This window comes from Amblyomma americanum, chromosome 7 (assembly GCF_052857255.1).
Source record: "Amblyomma americanum isolate KBUSLIRL-KWMA chromosome 7, ASM5285725v1, whole genome shotgun sequence".
Lineage (NCBI taxonomy): Eukaryota > Metazoa > Arthropoda > Arachnida > Ixodida > Ixodidae > Amblyomma > Amblyomma americanum.
The window spans coordinates 106,986,131-107,004,846 of record NC_135503.1 but is presented as its reverse complement, the minus strand read 5'-3'; the positions used below and the strand labels follow the sequence as shown (position 1 = coordinate 107,004,846).

Here is an 18,716-nt window from a genome sequence, read left to right as displayed (position 1 = left end):
GCCAAAATCCAGAGCTCTTGTCCCAGTTTACCATACACCCTGTTTGCTTACAAAATTTATCAACGATACTGATCACTTCAGTAATACTGTCTCGATTGGAACAGAAGACTGCGATATCGTCCGCGTAAGCGAGGATTTTGACTTGTGCCGACTGCAATCGAAAGCCTGAGATGCGGTTACTTTTGGCAATAGCTAAACATAGTGGCTCTAGGTATGCCGCAAACTAAAGGGGCGACAGCGGGCATCCCTGCCTTACTGACGAACGCACTACCAACCTATCTGTGAGGTCACCACTTAGAATAATGCGTGTGGTACAGTTTGCATATGCCATTCTGACGCCTACTATGATAATGCGGTCAACGTTCCCGTGCTCTAGTATGTGAAAAAGTACATGATGCGACATGCGATCAAAGGCTTTTGCCAAATCCAGCTGCATCATAGCAATGCGGTCCCCCATCACATCACAGCATTCCAATACAGTACGTGCGACGTGTACATTCGTGGCAATGCTGCGTCCTTTAATTCCGCAAGTCTGGTGCGGTCCAACCAATTTTGTTATTACGCTCTGGAATCTCCTAGCTAGGACCTTCATAAATATTTTGTAGTGAAAGTTGGTGAGGCTTATCGGGCGATAGGACCCCACCAACAAACGCTTCTCTGGGTCATCTGATTTTGGGATCAACACAATGTGCGATGTGGTGAATGATAGCGGTACTTGCTCACGTTCATACGCCTCATCCAGCACTCTTAGCAGTAACTGAGCGACTATGGGTTTAAATATTTTGTAAAACTCGGCGCCCAGCCCATTATGTCCTGGAGCTTTACTGGTCGGTAAGTCCTCAATTGCATATTCTATTTCATTCTCAGTTATGGGTACCTCAAGCCTCTCCTTTACATCATCCTTAAATTTTGGCATGAACGACAAAAAGTCTGAAGAGAAAGCATCACCAATCTCTCTTACTTGGCCAAGAAGGTCGTTGAAGTACTTTTGAAATGACTGCTGGATTACATTAGCATCACATGAAATTTCAGCACCATTTCTTATCTGCCCGATTTCTTTCTGTCTAGCGTACCGCTTTTCATCTGTTAAGGCTCGCTTTGTCGGTGTTTCACCGGCCCACAGTTTTTGTGCCCTTGCGCGTATAACTGCTGCTTTATACCTTTCACTGTCAAGCTGGCTTTTCACATCCTTTATATACATACATCTTTATTTTCCAGAAGACAACTGGATGGTCTCTTGGGCTAAAAGCTACACAAAAGCTTGACGAGGCCCAAGAGACCATTACAAGGCAGCAGCGTAAAGAATAGAAACATAATAGATGAATAGTACATAGGTAGACAGTAATAGGGAAATAATAAAACAGTTACTGTGACAGGTAATAATGATGTCAATCACATAAATCTACCAGTAATGAACTGAAACAAAAATAAAACAACTGAAAAGCACATACGCGGAAACAACAAACAAAAATTAATGGATCACAACTGCACAAAACAGGAATGTAATTGTTTTTTGTTCAAGCCCACTGTGTGTCTATATTTGTTTAGTATTGTAGGGAGGTTATGGGTAAGTGACTGATATTTATAAAATGTACGAAAATGAGGAACTGCCCACGCATCAACATTTCTTGTTTGCACGCTAATATTTCGTCGCTCTAAGGATGCCAAGGACTTTAGAAGGTTAGTAACTTCAGGGGAGGAAAAGTAGATTGACTCTAATAGGCGAAATTCATACAACTTGTCTACACTTATGATATTGAATGATTCAAATGCACCCTTTGTAGTTTCCATGGGCTCAATATTTGCTATGTAACGGATGATTTTTTTCTGTAAAACCAGGAGCTTATTTAAATTGGTTTTTGTGGTTGTGCACCAAACTAGACTGCAGTATCTTAAATGAGAGTTAAACAAAGCATGATATACTTGAAGTTTTATCTTGGGTGGAAGTACAGTACGACAGCGCGATATAACTCCTGTAATCGAGGAAAGTTTTTTTACGAAGGTGATCAATGTGAGCATCCCAGGTTAGATGTGAGGAAAAATATACACCTAATATTTTATGGTTGTCAACGATTTCAATTTCTTCGTGCTCATAGGTTATAGTGTGATTTATTTCAACTAATTTGTTTTTAGCGCGGAATATAATAGCTTTAGTTTTAGTGCAATTGATTTGAAGTCTGTTTAACTTGGACCATGTTGATAGCTTAGCTAAAAATTCATTACATTGCATGATTAAACCATCAGCATTTGGGCCAGAAATAAGAATAGTACTATCATCAGCATATATCACTAGTTTTACTGTATTATCAATATTCACCAAGTCATTAACGTATGTATTGAACAACAGCGGACCTAACACACTTCCCTGGGGTACGCCACTCTTTATCGGAAAAAGGGATGAGCTGCAGTTTTTGACAAACACTCTCTGAAACCTGTTGCTGAGGTAGCACTTCAGCAAAGCTAGACACGTGCCCCGGATCCCGTAAGCTTGTATTTTGGATAGAAGAATGTTATGGTCCAGACAGTCAAAAGCCTTGCTGAAATCTATAAAAACAGCCAACGAGAACAAATTACTTTCTATGTTTCGTAAAATATTTTCTTTTAATGTTAGTAAAGCAGTTTCCGTCGATCTGTCCTTCCTAAAACCGAACTGTGCATTTGTTATTATGTTTTCTTTGTTAAAGAAGTTAGTTATACGAGCAAAAATGATTTTTTCTAGTGCCTTAGAAAATACAGGGAGGACTGAAATTGGGCGATAGTTTGTTGCCAAGTTTGGGTCGCCGCCCTTGAAGATTACAGAAACCCTGGCACATTTCATTTTTTCAGGAAAGACGCCGGAATCCAGTATTAAATTAAATATGTAAGCAAGTACGGATGTAAGTAAGGTCAATACATACTTTATCGGCATGATTTGAATGTTTTCAATATCAAGCGCCTTACTGTTTCGGAGCAACATGAAAGTGTTATAAATCTCCTGCTCATCAGTAGGCTGAAGGTATATTGTTTTCATTGTACTAGTGGAGATTCGAGTTGTATCTGGAGGATAGTCACAAGGATTTGCAATACTCACAAAATAATTGTTAAGGTAATCCGCAAGCGCTTTACCGCTCAATTCAACACCTTCATGTGTTAAAACATCCGGAAGGGAACTTTTACTTTTACGACCCAAAACAGTGTTTATTGCTTTCCATGCAGCATCCGGGCGTTGTCGAGCGCAGTCTGCAAATAACTGCTCATAGTATAAAGATTTGGCTCTCCGAAGCTCAGCGTTTAGCTTATTCCGCAATATTTTAAACTCCTTTAGAGTTTCTTTTGAACGTGCACGCAAGAAAGAATGAAAGTGACGATTTTTATTTTTGATCATTTGTAAGTGTTCTCGAGTGACCCATGGTTTCTTAATCTTTTTTTGTTGGCACGATAGTTTGCAAAGGGAAATGTTTAGCATAGATGCACACAAAACGATTTATGAATTCGTTATACGCGTCATTCGCATCCACATTTTTTAGCACGGCAGACCAATCTTGGTTCATGATTTCATTCTTGAACGAGATTAGCTTTCCTTCGGTAATGCGCTGAACAAAAAATGTTTCCCTTTTCACATTCCTGTCCAGTGAATCAATGCGATATGTTAAGAAAGTAGGACAGTGATCACTAACGTCGCAGGCAACTGTGCCTGCATTGTAAATTTCAGTGTCAAGATTCGTAACAATGAGATCTAGCATGGATGATGTAGAACATGTAATTCGAGTTGGTGTTTTAATCACATTTATGAAACCAGATGAAACCAGTTTTGTGCTAAAGTCACGAACACAGTTATTTTCCTCTAACATGTTTATGTTAAAATCACCACCACTGATGAGCCTAAGGTTGTTTTTACAAATAAATTCCAAGAAGTCTTCATAAAATTCTAAGAAGCGTGCAACATTCCCAGTTGGTGGACGATACAAGACAGAAATTATTTCTTGTTTATTTTTCAGCGTTAAGATTTCATAATCCACAGTGGTCTTACTGAATTCCGGCAAAATTTCACACTTCTTGAGCTTTGCAACTAGAATTGCGACGCCACCACCCCTGCTGTTTTTACGATTAAGAAAGAAGTTATTGTAACCATCTAGTTCCAACATTTTGCTGTTGTTTGTATACCAAGTTTCCGACAGCATTAGGACAGAAAATTGAGAGCAAAATTGCTGTAATAAAAGGACAATGTCATCTTCTTTACGGTTCACTGAACGTGCATTGATATGCATAACTGATTCGCATGATAAATAATCAAACTTCACATCAGATGGCAGAGTAAGCTCCTGATAATCCATCTTTCAATGCTTGAAAACACGAAGCAGATAGCCAGATGAGCACGATGTCGGCAATCACACGTTATCGGCATCACGAGCTGTGTTGCCCGCTTGAGTAGAAAAAATCTTGTCGACAACGTCCTCACCTGTCACATGCACAGTGGGCGTGTTATCTGCCTGCTTGGCAAAGATTTTCCCGTTGTAGGACCACACCGATTTCCAGTTACACTCATATTTTTTTTTCACAGCCATTGCAAGTAGTTTCTTCAATGCGGGACAGAGGTGCTCATTAACATATATTGCATCTGATTTGTCTAGGCCGATGTCTTTGCTTGTAAGCAGTGTTTTTTTCGCCTTCGTCAGGACAATGTCTCGCTTCCTGCGGGATTTGAATTGGACGAGGATGTGCGACTTCCCAGCAGTTCGCGTCGGCACGCGATGGCAGACTTCAATGTCAGCTTCTTCTATCGGTTCCGAGATGGTGTTGCCAATTTTAGAGAGAATGTCACTCAGGGATTCGCCTTCAGTCTCTGCTATTCCTTGTATTTCAATGTTACACTTCCTTGAATATTGTTCAGCATGAGTAAGCCTGCTTTCTGCATTTTGCAATTTACTTTCGAGAGATGCGCATCTGGCACACAGCGCCTCATTATCAGTTGATAGTTGCACGTTTTTGGAAACCTCATCATCCAGTTGTTTTTTGATGTCCTCTATTGTCCCATGCGCGAACTCAAGGCTCTCGGTCAAGCTTTTTTGCTCGGTTTTTAGCTCACGAATTTCGTTTCGCAAATCTCTTTCCATAGCCTCTCGAAAGGCCTTCAGTTCAAGTTTTACTTCGTCTTTAAGTTTAACTAATTCAGCCCTCATTTCTTCCTTCAGCTTATTTAACTCTTTAGACATTTGAAAGCAAGCAGCCTTTCGGGTGCAACAAGATAATAAAGCACTGCAGGCACAAGTCCAAAATCAGGCAGCAGCGACGACACACAATACAGAAGATAAGTCAAGGAATCGATACGGCGATAACACTAACCTGTGACAAGAGCGTACAACTGTTAACACAGTGCGCACGGGGCACGTCGCTGCTGCCAAGTGAGGCTAGCTGCGCTGATGTGGCTCCTTTTGTAGCTCCTGGCACTGGCGTAGGGCAGCGCAGTAGTTCTGCGCAGCTGACGGTCACGCCTCCTGGTACAACTTGCGGAAAATCCGGCGTAACAAGCTCAAGTCCGGCGTGGAGAGCTGGCTTGGTCCGGTGCGGGCGCTGAGTGCAGCCAAGCGGTTTGTGCCTGTGACAAGAGCGTACAACTGTTAACACAGTGCGCACGGGGCACGTCGCTGCATATCTATTGCATATCTCCCGGGCTCGGAGCTTTCCATGCTTAATAAAAACTGCACTTGCTCGCGCGCTGATTTTTCTTCTTGTTTTTGTTTGTGTCGGTTGGAGCAACACTTTTCTATGGCTTTACTTTTTAGCCACTCTTTGAAGTCTTCCCACTGAACGGCAAAAAGACTGGGCCACTCCTCGAGCAGCCTCTGCATTTCATTTACGATGGCTTTTAAAAATACCTCGTCCTCCAAGAGTTTGGCATTGAATTTCCAGAGATTCCAGTTGAAGCGCGTACACCTTTCTTTCACACCGAAACTTCCTATCACAAGACAATGATCACTAAACGCCACAGGTTCAACTTTGTAACCTGTGCAAAGGGGCACAAGTTCAACGGATGCATAAATTCTATCCAATCTGGCATGGCTATCACGTTGAAAGTGTGTGTATAGCGGTCTATTACCGCAGGTAAATATGCTGCCAATATCCTCTAAGCTGTTGTCATTAACCAAAGTGTTTAATAATTGTGCACTCCTATCACGCACAGGCGGACGCTTCACTCGATCGGCAGCGGCACACACACAGTTGAAATCGCCCAAAAGCAACAGCACTTTATCACAAACAATGTAAGACTTCAATCTGTTAAAAAATTCTTGTCGTTCCGAGTCAACGTTCGGTGAATACACGCATATAATGCGCCAGTATAACTTCGAAAAAGAAAAGTCAACTACAAGAAGGCGTCCACTTGGACAAGAAAAAATCGACTCCACACTGATGCCTAAGTTATTGCGCAGAAAAGGGGCGCACCCACGCGAGGTGCCAACATAATGGCAAACACAGACATTAAAGAACGCACAAAAGGTGGACACCATACGCCCAGTAAACTCCGGACTTTCAATCTTCGTCTCCTGTACAGCTACGATGTCCAGCGCATTGTCAGCAAGAAGACGATTAAGTTGGCATTGGCGCCTACGAGCACCAAGACCCCTCACATTCAATGTTGCTATGCGCAAAGCTGTGTCAAGTCTCATCGCCATGCGTGAGGAATAGCTGACATAAGATGTACAGTGCCCAGCATGACAGACGAAACACTTCTAGACTCACAGTGTGCTCTGTGCGGCGTCGCCAATCCATTAGTCCGTTTGCAGGCACCGGGAAAACCGCTAGGCGGTCCTCCGCAGGCCTTTCCAGACCTTGGAACTACCTCTGCTTGGTACTTCCACCCACAACCGCGGAAAACAGGAACACACTTACAAACACATTGCTGCGCTAGGGCGGCGGCTTCCCCGCCTGCCGTGTCTCGGCCGCAAAGTTGGGCCGTGGTTTCAAAGACGAGCGCCGAACACCCGGGAATTTCGACGGCGGCTCGTCAGCGCCAGCGCCTACCTGTGGCTTTTCACCGACGCTTTCCTCGTGGGAGCGCTTCCCAGCTATGAGGCCGGCAGCCTCCTGGCTGGAATCCATGGCCTCGCTGTTGTCCGGTCCTACGTTATCGGGATTTTCAGCAACAGCTCCCGCCGCTTCCTTCTGCGTGCTCACGGGTTCTGTTGGAAGGTCACGCTGCACTGGCACGTCCGCCGCAACTGCGGTGGACGTCGTCGCCCCTTGCTTCGTCAGGCGCGTCAACGCAGGTCCATCCCGTGTCGCTGGCTGCCCAGTTTCACGGGCCGCGTCCTCCGCGTCCGCCTCGTCCATTAGCAGCTCAGCCGTGTCTTCACTGGTCCCGGGGCCAGAAATGCTCGCATAAGTGCGGGCACATTGGCCGTCTTCGTGGCCGAACCGTCGGCAGGCTCCGCAACGTGAGACTCGACACTCTTTTCGGATGTGGCCCGTATTGCGACAGCGTAGGCACAACGGGGGACGGCCTGGTACGACGACCAGCGCCAACTCACCGCTAACGTTCAGCTAGTGCGGCAAGTCGTCAAGCTTAACTCCGGCTTTCAATTTTAGTGTGACGAGCCTCGTTGTCGAGCCCTTTTCTAGAACACCCCGCACTCGCCAACGCTCTCGAGCGATTTCCGTGACTTTCCCGTACGGCGCAAAGGCAGCACGTACGTCTTCGTCCAGTACGTTGCGCAGCAGCCAGTGCAGCTTCAGTCGCACATCCTGATTGGTCGGGTCAATAAAGAGGCAGCGGCTTTCTTTCACAAGCATTTCACCGACGCTCAACATCTTCGTTACGGCTTCGGAATCCTTGAGAGTGACTGCCCAGACGTGGCTCATCCGATACGCCCCCAGGGCGATAACATCGGGGAGCAGCGCGTGCTGAGCTAGGGCATCCCGGAAATCCTCGACCCGATACGGGCGGGCTCTGATATCGGCGTGCAAAAAAAACTGTATTTACAATGAAACGCCCTGTAGGCAATCCTGGCAGAACAACCTGGTAAGCATTTTCCTCATCAGTAAACCTGTTACCGCGGCCAGACATGGCCGCTGAAGCCGCTCCTACGGAGCCCGTCATCACACGTCCGTCACGCTCGGTGGCCGGAAGTAGAATCCTAGGCCACGCGGACGGATTCTTCCTTTTTTTTTCTTTATTGCCTGACCTCGGCAAGAACCACAATACACAAATACACTTACACGGCACAATGAACAATACTTAGCACTATCCGCCTGGTGGGTTGTGGCTGCGTCATATTAAAACTCAAAACTCTCTAAGCGCCACCAAAGGCTCTACTCTTTCGAGCCACTCGGGAGCTTCAGGAGCGAGTTTCTGAATTCCAGTATACTTATACATACACTCCTGAAAATAGATCCGTGCTGGCCGTGCATCAGGATCCCAATGATATCCTGCCATTCTGGAGCGCCAAATACAGTGGAGGCCCATTAGCGTAATAAGGTCGAATGGTGTCCCATCCTCACTCTCTACAGGCAAGTACCGTATTCCATCAGAGTCTAGCGGAAATTCTTTTCTTAAAGTCCTCTGCAAGATGTCCCAGTAGTATACCCCCTCCCAACAATGCAAAAAAAACGTGGTCTATTGTTTCCGATTTTTTACAGATTAAGCAATGTGATCCCCAAGGTAGAAATAAATGCTTCCCCTCCAAAAATTTCTTTGCTGGTAGTGTTCCGGTATGTAACTTAAAGAGGAATGTTTTTGCACTTGGCGGCACCTGCATCGCTTTCACACGCTTAAAAACGTCGCGTCCCAGGCCTCCACTGTATACGGCCCTGTACTTAGGTTGTGGAAGAACTACATCTCACAAATCCTTATACAACTTCTTCCTGCTAACAGAAGACAAATACTCATACGAAAACCGAACAGATAGGAACCGAACACTCGCGACAACCTCTCTAAAGTAACCAAAAATACGTCCCGATAAACTTTCGGTTGAGACAACAAAATTCGGCAGTGCATTTCCAAGCCTTAATTGGCACACAGTGCGCAAAAACGGATCCCTTACATCACGCACAAAAAAAATCTGCTTACGATCTGCCGCAGAAATAAGTGCCCCAGACTCAGGCCGCCGTCCTTAACCCGCATAAACAAATTCGTCCGGCAGCATCGTTCCCAGCCCGCAGCCCACACAAAAACGGCAAAGATCCGGTGCAGTCTCTGTACTTTCATCCTTGCACAATGCAACTCTTGCATCACGTACCACAATCTAGACATAAAAAAACAGATTACACACTGTGGCCTTTGCGGAAATTGACAGATGTTGCCCTTTCCACCTCTCCACCTTTTCACGCGTGGCTTGCGTCTGTTCTCTCCAGTACGGTTCACAATCGCAATAACCGTCTAGTGGGACGCCAGAGTACTTTACTGGGGTCGTCACCCCGGACATGTTTGCAAAATGGTCGGGTTTCGTTGGCCATTCTCCGTGCCAAAGCCATAGGGACTTTGACCGATTCACTTCTCTGCCTATGATTTTGGTGAATTCTTTTACGCATACCTCGGTTACACCTTCTCGATTCACTGTGATAAACACTGCGACATCATCGGCATAGGCCAGCAGCTTAACTTCTTCTGCTTGAAGCCACGAATTTTTTTTCATTTTTCATGATATTCAAACACAACGCTTCGATGTAAATGCAGAATAGAAGGGGGCTAAGGGACACCCCTGGCGCACCGAACGCGGAAGGACGATGGGGGCCCCCAAGCTCTTATTTACAATTAATCATGTCGTGCAGCTCCGGTACGCCATGGCCACTCCCTTGCGAATAATTGACCCTGCATTTACATGATCGAGTATGCAGAACAGGATTTCGTGTGAAAAACAATCAAATGCTTTCTCAAGATGTAGCTGAGGTATGGGTACACTGCTATTTGTATGATCACAACATTCAAGCACACACTTCGCTCTATGAATATTGGTAACAATGGAGCGTCATTTGATCCCACACGTCTGGCGAGGACCGACTATATCTTCAACAACTGACTGTAGTCTACGGGCTAAAATCTCCATGAAAACTTTATAATCTACGTTTGTGAGTGCGATAGGTCGATATGCTGTTACCTGTTGTAACTTTTCTGCTTCATCATATTTAGGAATTAACACTGTGTGGCATTTACCGTTACACGGAGGCAATTCATTTACTTTGTAGGCTTCATTATACACTGCTCTCAGTACTGGCACTATTTCGTGTTTATATGCTTTGTAAAAAGCCGCACTTAATTCTTCAGGTCAAGGTGATTTTCCAAGGTTCAAATTTTCTATCGCATGCTCGATCTCTGACGCAATTATTGACAGCTCCAACCTTTCTTTCTGTTCGTCATCTAATAGCGGTAAAGCACCAAGAAACGTTTCCTTGAACGCGCTCACATCCACTTCTTGTTTCGCAAACAACACCTGATAATATTCAAGAAATTCCTGCTGGATATCCCCGCTTTCTCCAGATAACGCACCACCCCAATCAATCTTTTCAATGTGGTTTCGCTGAGCATGCGTTTTTTCAATTCCTAGCGCTCGTTCTGACGGTGTCTCCCCAGCTGCTACATCTTGCGCCCTAGCCCGCACAAGCGCACCACGTTAGCGTTCTTCCTCGAAGAGTTCAATCTTGTGTTTTATTCTTCTAATTTCGTCCATCCACTTTCCAGGCTGTTCGCTTTCTTTTTCGAGAAGTCTAGCCAGTAAAGATCTTAAATTTTCTTCCTCACGCTTCTCCTCTTGTCGTATACAGCTTGACCTTTCGATCGCTGCTATCTTTATTTGCTGTTTGCAAAGTTCCCACTGCTGCCATACTTTCAGTTCCCCGCTCATCTCTAATTGGCCGATTTCTTCATTTACTTTCCTGCTAAAGATGCCGTCTGTAATGATCTTATTATTTCATTTCCACATCTCCCAACAAAACTGATTTCCTCTTTTCTTTGTCACTATCCCACACTCCACTAAACAATGATCAGAAAATGATACTGGTACTACACTGTAGCTACTGCAGTTTGAAATAACGTCCGGCGACACATAAATGCGATCTAGCCGTGCTTGGCTAGACCGCTGAAAATGTGTGAACCTCAGACAACGCGCGCCTTCTAAATATTCTGCCACATCATCGAGGTTGCACGTCTCCATAACTTCTGAAAGTTCCTCAGTGCTTCTGTCCCTAAACGCCCGTGCACTGGTTTTATCACAACCTCTCAGGACGCAATTGAAGTCACCGATGACGATCAGGGATTTCTCACAAATTAAGTACTTTTGTAGGTTTTGAAAAAAACCTGTCCTTTCCTCTACCCCATTAGGAGTGTACATACAAATGATGCGCCAATATGATTTGTTGTACAGAAAGTGAACCAAAACACACCTACCCGATGGACACGCCATATATCCCTGAATTTCATGTCCCGGTAAGTTCTTAACAAAAATGACACAGTCCGCAGATCTGCCATTAGCGTGGGACACTACTGCAAAAAACATAGACGTGAAACGTAGCACCATGTTCCCGGTCTCATCTTCCCCGTCAATTTTCGTTTCCTGCACTGCCAGGACGTCAATGTCATGCTCAGTTAAAATGCGGCATACTTGGCTCTGCTTCTTCTTGCTAGGGGAGAGTGTGTACCCACTATTGTCCCCATTCTACTTCCGGCCACCTATAGCGTGACGGCCGCAGGATCATGAGCTCCGTCGGAGTGGCGACAGCGGCCCTTGCTGGCCGCGGAAACAGGATCGAGGGAAACGAAGATACGGATTATCAGGTGATCTTGCCACAGCTGCCTACCGGACATGTGGTTTTAAACAAACTTTTTCTGCACGGTGATGTTTGTGTTGGGCCCTTTCGGGTCGAGGATTTTCGTGATGCGCTGGCCCAGGCTGGTACGCTCCCTGACGTGGTGGCTTTGGGGGCGTACCAAATCAACCACGTTTGGGCTGTGACTTTCAAGACCGCTGAAGGAGCCAAGAGGCTTCTCGCCTTCAAGGAAATGAGAGTGAAAGGACGGCGATGTCTTATCATCGATCCGGAAGACCAACAAGTCAAGCTACGGCTCCACTGGATGCTGGAAGGCGTGGCCGACGAAGACATCCGGACGGCTTTTGCTGCGTTCGGGAAGGTAACCGATATTACACGGGAACGGTGGCGCGACCAAGGCGTCCACGACAAGGGATCTACAACACGAACTGTGCTCCTAAAACTGAAACCTGGTTTGAAGGTCGACGATCTGCCTCACCAGATACGTGTCGCCGGGGAGTTGGCCCTTGTTGTGGCGCCGGGGCGACGATGCAGTGCTTGCGCTGTCATGGCACGGGCCACGTTCGGCGAGAGTGTAAAGTGCCCCGGTGTTCGAAATGCAGGCGTTACGGCCACGCCGACAGCGACTGCGTCCGCACATACGCAGTGGCAACCGGGCTGGCAATGGGAGTCGACACGACGGAGCACATTATGGACGTCGCCGAGACAGAAGAGGCGGCAAAGGGAACCGACGTGACGACGAAACCGGCGGTGACGACGGAGACTTCGGGGCACCCGAGCGGCGACGGAAACATGGGCAGCGGCGGTGGGTAGGAACCGGGGACGGTAATTCCAGCTGGGACAAATGAAGGGTCATCCAGCGACGGGACCAGTCATCCGGCTAAAAGTGTCGACCAGCCACCGACCAGCGAGGAACAGATGGATGAGAGCAGCACCCATGTGACGACCGTCGCCGCCCCAGCCAAGCGACCTCACGACCTGACCGACAACGAAGGCGACAAGCCCGCAGCAGGCGGCGTTGAGGAGCCGCCAGCAAAAACAGCCCAGTCCAGGCGATCAACAATCAGGCCAACGACTAACCTTGCGGCAGGCAAGCGGGTCGCCGAGAAGGCGCCTCCACTGCCTCCGCAGAAAAACCAGGCACCCGCTCCTGACGGCTCCGGAGGTGGCAACGGCGTCTAGCTTCGTGCTAGGCGTGAAAGGTGAGCACGGTGTTCTCGGCGTCTGCACACGTTTTAAATATGGCTTCTGCAACCTCCTTGACTTTTGCAGCGCTCAATGTCAGAGGTTTTGCCGCTAAGAGGAAGCAGAGCCAAGTGCACCGCATTTTAACAGATCATAACATCGATCTGCTTGCTATTCAGGAAACGAAAGTGGAAGGGGAACAAGACACCGAGCGCATCGTGCAACGTTTTACCTCAAGATTCTATGCGGTCGTGAGCCACGCCATCGGCACATCTGCCGGATGCATTGTGTTTATAAAAAAGCTGCCTAGCCTCGAGGTGCAGGCGTACACATCGTGCCCTTCGGGTCGTTGGGTAGTAGTGGATTTTGCTTTCGCCTGCTCTGAATGGCGACTAATTTGCGTTTACGCACCTAACCTGGGCGAGGATAGGGTAGCCTTTTTTCAGAGCATTCAGCGTTTCTTAAGCACAGAAGAACACCTTATATTGTGGGAGATTTTAATTGTGTCTTCTCCGTCGCTTGATCGATAAGTATGCATTGGAGGACGTGACTGAATGTGTGGTACATAAGCGCGGCATGATGTTCACGCACTTCCAACGAAGTAGCCATGCCCGCCTTGATAGAATATATGTATCGGTCGACCTGTCGCCAAAGTGTCACAGCTACCATGTTGTTCCTGCAACTTTCTCGGACCACTGCTTGGTGAAATGTAGTATAGGCGCGATAAAACATAAAAACTCTTTCCAGTGGGAACTCTGGAAATTCAATAATAAGCTACTGAAAGACGAAATTTTCACCGGGTTTGCAGCACAGGAAATTAATAAAATAACCTTTAATGGCAATCGGGCAGCTGGAGAAGAATGGGAAAGTTGCAAACAGCAGATAAATGTGTATGCAATAGAAAGGGCCAGCTGCATACGTTTTCTTGAAAGGTTAAGCGAGGCACATTTGAAGTCCTTGTTGGGCAAGTTATTAGCTCAGGAATGCAAGGCACCGGGTGTTTTCAGTGAAGACGTCAGAAAAACCAAGCAAAAGCTAGAAACGATAGAGGAGGAGCGATATCGCGGTGCACTTGTGCGCGCGAAAGCTGAGCAATTCGCCGCGAGCGAAACACCCACAAAACGGGCGTTAGGAATGGAAAGGGCGCACGCTCGGCGAAACCATGTCGCAGAAATTCAATGGGGCGGTGCCACTGCATCTGACGATGACAGCATTGCAAAGGCTTTTTTTGATTATTATCAAGCGCTTTCCGCTTCGAGGCATGTTGACATGGGAAGATTTAAGGAGATATCTTTAGGGGCCATGCCACGTATTGATGACGCAGACAGAATAAGATTAGAGCTGCAATTAGCGAACAAGAAGTGGAACAGGCTGCTGATAAACTAAACTCGGGAAAGTCGCCGGGGCCTGACTGCCTGAGCGCGGCTCTTTACAAAGCTTTCAAGAAGGAACTAGCACTGCTCCTCTCAGTGGTATTTAATAAAGCGTATGAGTTACATGCTCTACCTACATCATATGCATCCTCGCATACTGTGCTCACACCAAAAACCGATCAAACAGAAAAACTCAGACAGGTAACATCGTACAGCCCCATAGCCCTCACAAATGTAGACTACAAAATTTATGTGAAGGTTCTTTCAGGCAGGATACAGACCGTAATGCATAAAATAGTCGGACCTCAACAAACGTACGAGATCAAGGGGCGTTCCATTGTTGAGAATATTCACAAGGCTCGGTGCGTGCTTGAGTGTTGTGACGCAATATATGCTCGGGTCGCAGTTCTTCAAATTGGCCTTGAGAAGGCGTTTGACTGTGTGGCGCACGAATTGCTACTTTGCATTCTACATTACATTAACGTTGGTTCTGTTATCAGAGAGGGTGTGGCCATGGCTTACCGTAACTGCACTACGAGGTTAATAGTAAATAAGACCTTGGGGGCCCCCATTAGTGTGCAGAGATCGGTACGCCAGGGTTGTCCCCTCAGCCCCCTGCTGTTTTGTATTTATATAGAAACCTTCTGCCTAAACATCATAGGAAATGAGGCTATTCGTGGTTTTCGTGTACAGGCATCAGAAGTGAAGCTCTTAGCATACGCAGATGACGTTGCTGTTTTCAGCGTTAACCAAGATAGCATAAGCAGGACAATCGAAGCAGTAAAGGGTTTCAGTGAGGTCACCGGAAGTTTGGTGAATTGGGGAAAGTGCCGGGGATTCTGGCACGGAGAATGGCCGTCAACTCCAGCTGTTTTCGCCAGCGTTTCTTGGGTGACAGCACCCGTGAAATACCTAGGTGTTCCACTCGAATTTTACAGGGGCATTGAGCCTTTTTGGAAAACACAGGCTGAAAAAACGCGTGAGAAAGCCGAAAAATGGAAAAGTGCTCATTTGTCTGTATTTGCAAGAGCAACTGTGTGCAATTTGTTTATGATAAGCAAGCTCTGGTACGTGATGCAAGTACTCCACTGCTCACGGCTAAATGTGTAAAAGCTGCACCATATTTTCGCTGTCTTTATATGGGCCTCAAAATGGGAGAGGTGCTGCCGGACCAATTTGTTCAGGAGCGTCAAGATAGGGGGACTTGGTCTGGGGCACTTCTTCATACGGCAGATAGTAAACAGATTTTTGTTTCTCCGAGACGTTAAAGATCTCTTTCTACGTACCGTATGCCAAGTCAGTCTCGGGCGTGCTGTGCCAGATTTCATTGTTGGAACGGAGACTATGACTGGAGGTATTTTTGGTTTTCTTAAAGAGGTTGTGTGTAGCGTCAGGTTTTTGACGGCGAGATTTTCAAAAAATTAAGCGGTGTTCAGCGGAGAACATTGCACAAGGATGTATGTGACGTTTTATTGCCGGAACCAATGTACAGGGCAATATGCTCCGGAGGCCCAGGCAGAGATGTCCTGAAACGGGTGAAAAAAATGCAGGTACCACCGGGAACAAAAAATTTCTTCAAGCTTCACACCGGGACTCTGCCTGTAAAATCTTTCCAAGAAAAAAAGGGGTTTTACCTACCTTGGGGATCCCACTACCTTATATGTAAACCAGAAACAATCGACCATGTTTTCTTACACTGTTGGGAAGGGGTATATTTTTAGGACGTCCTTCAAAGGACCATCAAAGAAGTATTACCATTGGATCCGTATGGAATCCGATTCCTGCCTACAGCAAACGAAGATGGCATGCCGTTTGATTTAGTAATGCTCGCGGGCCTCCATAGCATATGGCGCTCCCGAATGGCAGGCTTTCATTGTTACCCGGATGCGCGGCCTGCGCGATTGTATTTCCGTGAGACAATGCACAAGTTCATTGAGGTGCTGAAAACACAAGCATCTCCCCCTGAGTGGCTTTCAAAGCTCGAACCTTTGACGGAACTCAGGGAATTTTAAACTGACAAGGCCTACCCCTCTGGGGGTAGGCTACCTTTTTGTAGTTTGGGTGTCTACCAGTGTATGTTTTGTTGTATTCTGTCGAAGCCCGGCAATAAAAAACAGTGTACCCCCTTTGATCATAAGCACTTGGTCAGTGAGCGATGTTTAAAAATAAAAAGAACACGTCCGCGACAGGACTCGAACCTGCAATCTTCTGATCCGAAGTCAGACGCCTTATACATTAGGCCACGAGGACTTTTTTTCGTTATTGCATCCTCAGTCAACAATTCAAACAATACAGGCACGACTAAAAACACCAGCACAGGCAGGCCTGGCGTGGTTAAAATTTTCTGAGTGTGACCAAATCGTCAAGAACAGCCATTCATTGCGGCGGCTCCGTTTGTGCGCGATACACCTCTGCAATGTATGTAACATTATCAATAAAATTTTCACGGGCGGACCGAACAACAATGTTTGCATGTCGCACAGCCATCCTTGTCTTCCACAAACTGTGGAGGCCCAGGAGCATGAACGTGTCATACGGTTTGTCATCATCAGTCTCTGCAGTTAAAAACGTGATTCCTGAAGGGGTGATTGGTAGTTCCTTTTTTGGTGTGCGTTGTAAAATGTCCCAGAAAAAGATAGGATCCCAGCATTCAATGAAAACATGTTAAATGGCTTCTGGTTTTTTGTACAGAAGACAATTCACTGTCCAGGGCAAAAAAATCCCTTTGTCCTTGAGTCATGTCTTTACTGGAAGAGTATTAGTGTGCAGCTTGAAAAAGAAGGTTTTAATTGAAGATCTTACTGGCATCTTTTTCACTCTTTTCAAAACGTCCTCTCCTGGGCCTCAGCAGTACATCGTTCTGTACAGTGGGACTGGTATCATGATGTCAATTAAGTCTTTGTACAACTTCTTTTTGTTAACCAAAGGCATGTACTCTAATGAAAAATTCCCAGCATTGTCATCAGCGCTTGGTCAGTGAGCGATGTTTAAAAATAAAAAGGATCACGTCTGCGACTGGATTCGAACCTGCAATCTTCTGATCCGAAGTCAGACGCCTTATCCATTAGGCCACGCGGACAGATTCCTTCTCTCTTTTTTTCTTTATTGCCTGGCTTTGGCCCAAAACATTTAACCAAAAAACACTCAAAAAGAACACACAAAACGCTATGTACATACGACACTGTCGTGGTCAGCCAGCATGAGTCTGGCTTCGTCATACTAAAATTCTCGAAGCATACACAGGGGCTCTAGCCTTCTCGAAGCATACACAGGGGCTCTAGCCTCGAGAGCCATTCGGGAGTGTTGCGTTGTGTCTGCTCCGTTAGCGGACCCAACGGGTAGCGAAGAGCCGATCGTCAGAAGTCGGGCAGCAGGCACTCGGGCATCTCGTTTGACGACGATGCAGAGACGAGTCGAGCAATAGAGAAAACTAACAGAGATTTATTTACATGGTGATCGAAGTGATTTCGGGTCCCACAATGAGCACTACGGCTCGTTTTAAAGGGTCCCGTGTCCCCAGGTCCCTAGTTGGGGAACTTGGTTTAATCAAAAGCGTCCAATCACTACCCTTTTGGGTCACGTGCACTTTCTTCGGGAACCACCCACCGAGACGTCCCCGACACACCCTCGCCACTTCCTGCAGCAGCGATGACAAACACGAAAGGCGACCCAGGTGGAAGGAGCGAAAACAAGGCACAAGTCGAAGCAGCACTTGCGAACAGAGTTCCGCACAATGGAAGAGGAGGCGTCTTCAGAACGGCTGGTACACAGGTGGTGGGGCTCGCTGTAAACAACAGCAGCCGCGTCCGTCGCCGGGCACGGGCCACCCAACAGGGCACCCAGACACACTCTCGCCGCCTCCGGCAACTGGTTGTAATGGGCTTTGCCACTTAGCGCACGACCCTCTCGGCGCCGCTCTCCCGATGCACACAATTGAAAACATATGCGCGCCGGGAACCCGAGGAAGCAGCTTGGAGCAGTTTGGCCAGACCAGCTGGTGTCCGTCCGAAACCCACTGTCCCGAGGCTCGGGATATTTCGAAACGTAACAGCTTCTCCGGCGGCATCCGAGATCCCGATGGACAAAGGTCAACAATCATTGTTCAGAGGGATAACTGGGGCGGATGGTGTTCACCATGTGCTTCACTGATGCTGGTACTCTGTTTCTTCAGGAAGTCTCTGCAGCTCCTTTTTTTTTCTCAAAATGACGGCTTCATGTTCTCTGCAGGCCAGTTTACTTCCTAGGAAGGCAGCATCAGTTGAACAACACAGAAACCACAACTGCAAAACAAGCAAGCGCCATGACTCTCTCCCTGAAATTTACCAGGCTTCTTTTCAACCAAAACGGTTTTAATCCTTGCACAATTACGGCAGCAATTGAAGCAACCTGAGCATTCTTCAAACATACAAACAAAAGTTGAAG

At 46.7% G+C, this 18,716-nt stretch overlaps 2 non-coding genes and 1 pseudogene across 2 annotated transcripts; all 3 read right to left on the bottom strand.

Annotated features, from left to right (window-relative positions):
- Positions 1 to 6,882: 6,882 nt before the first annotated feature.
- Positions 6,883 to 8,074, bottom strand: LOC144097986 (uncharacterized; annotated as a pseudogene).
- An 8,397-nt stretch (positions 8,075 to 16,471) lies between these two features.
- Positions 16,472 to 16,544, bottom strand: TRNAR-UCG (transfer RNA arginine (anticodon UCG)). Its single transcript has one exon. It is a non-coding gene; the product is annotated as a tRNA-Arg (tRNA).
- A 756-nt stretch (positions 16,545 to 17,300) lies between these two features.
- On the bottom strand, positions 17,301 to 17,373 carry TRNAR-UCG (transfer RNA arginine (anticodon UCG)). The gene has a single exon. It is a non-coding gene; the product is annotated as a tRNA-Arg (tRNA).
- Between the last annotated feature and the right edge of the window lie 1,343 nt (positions 17,374 to 18,716).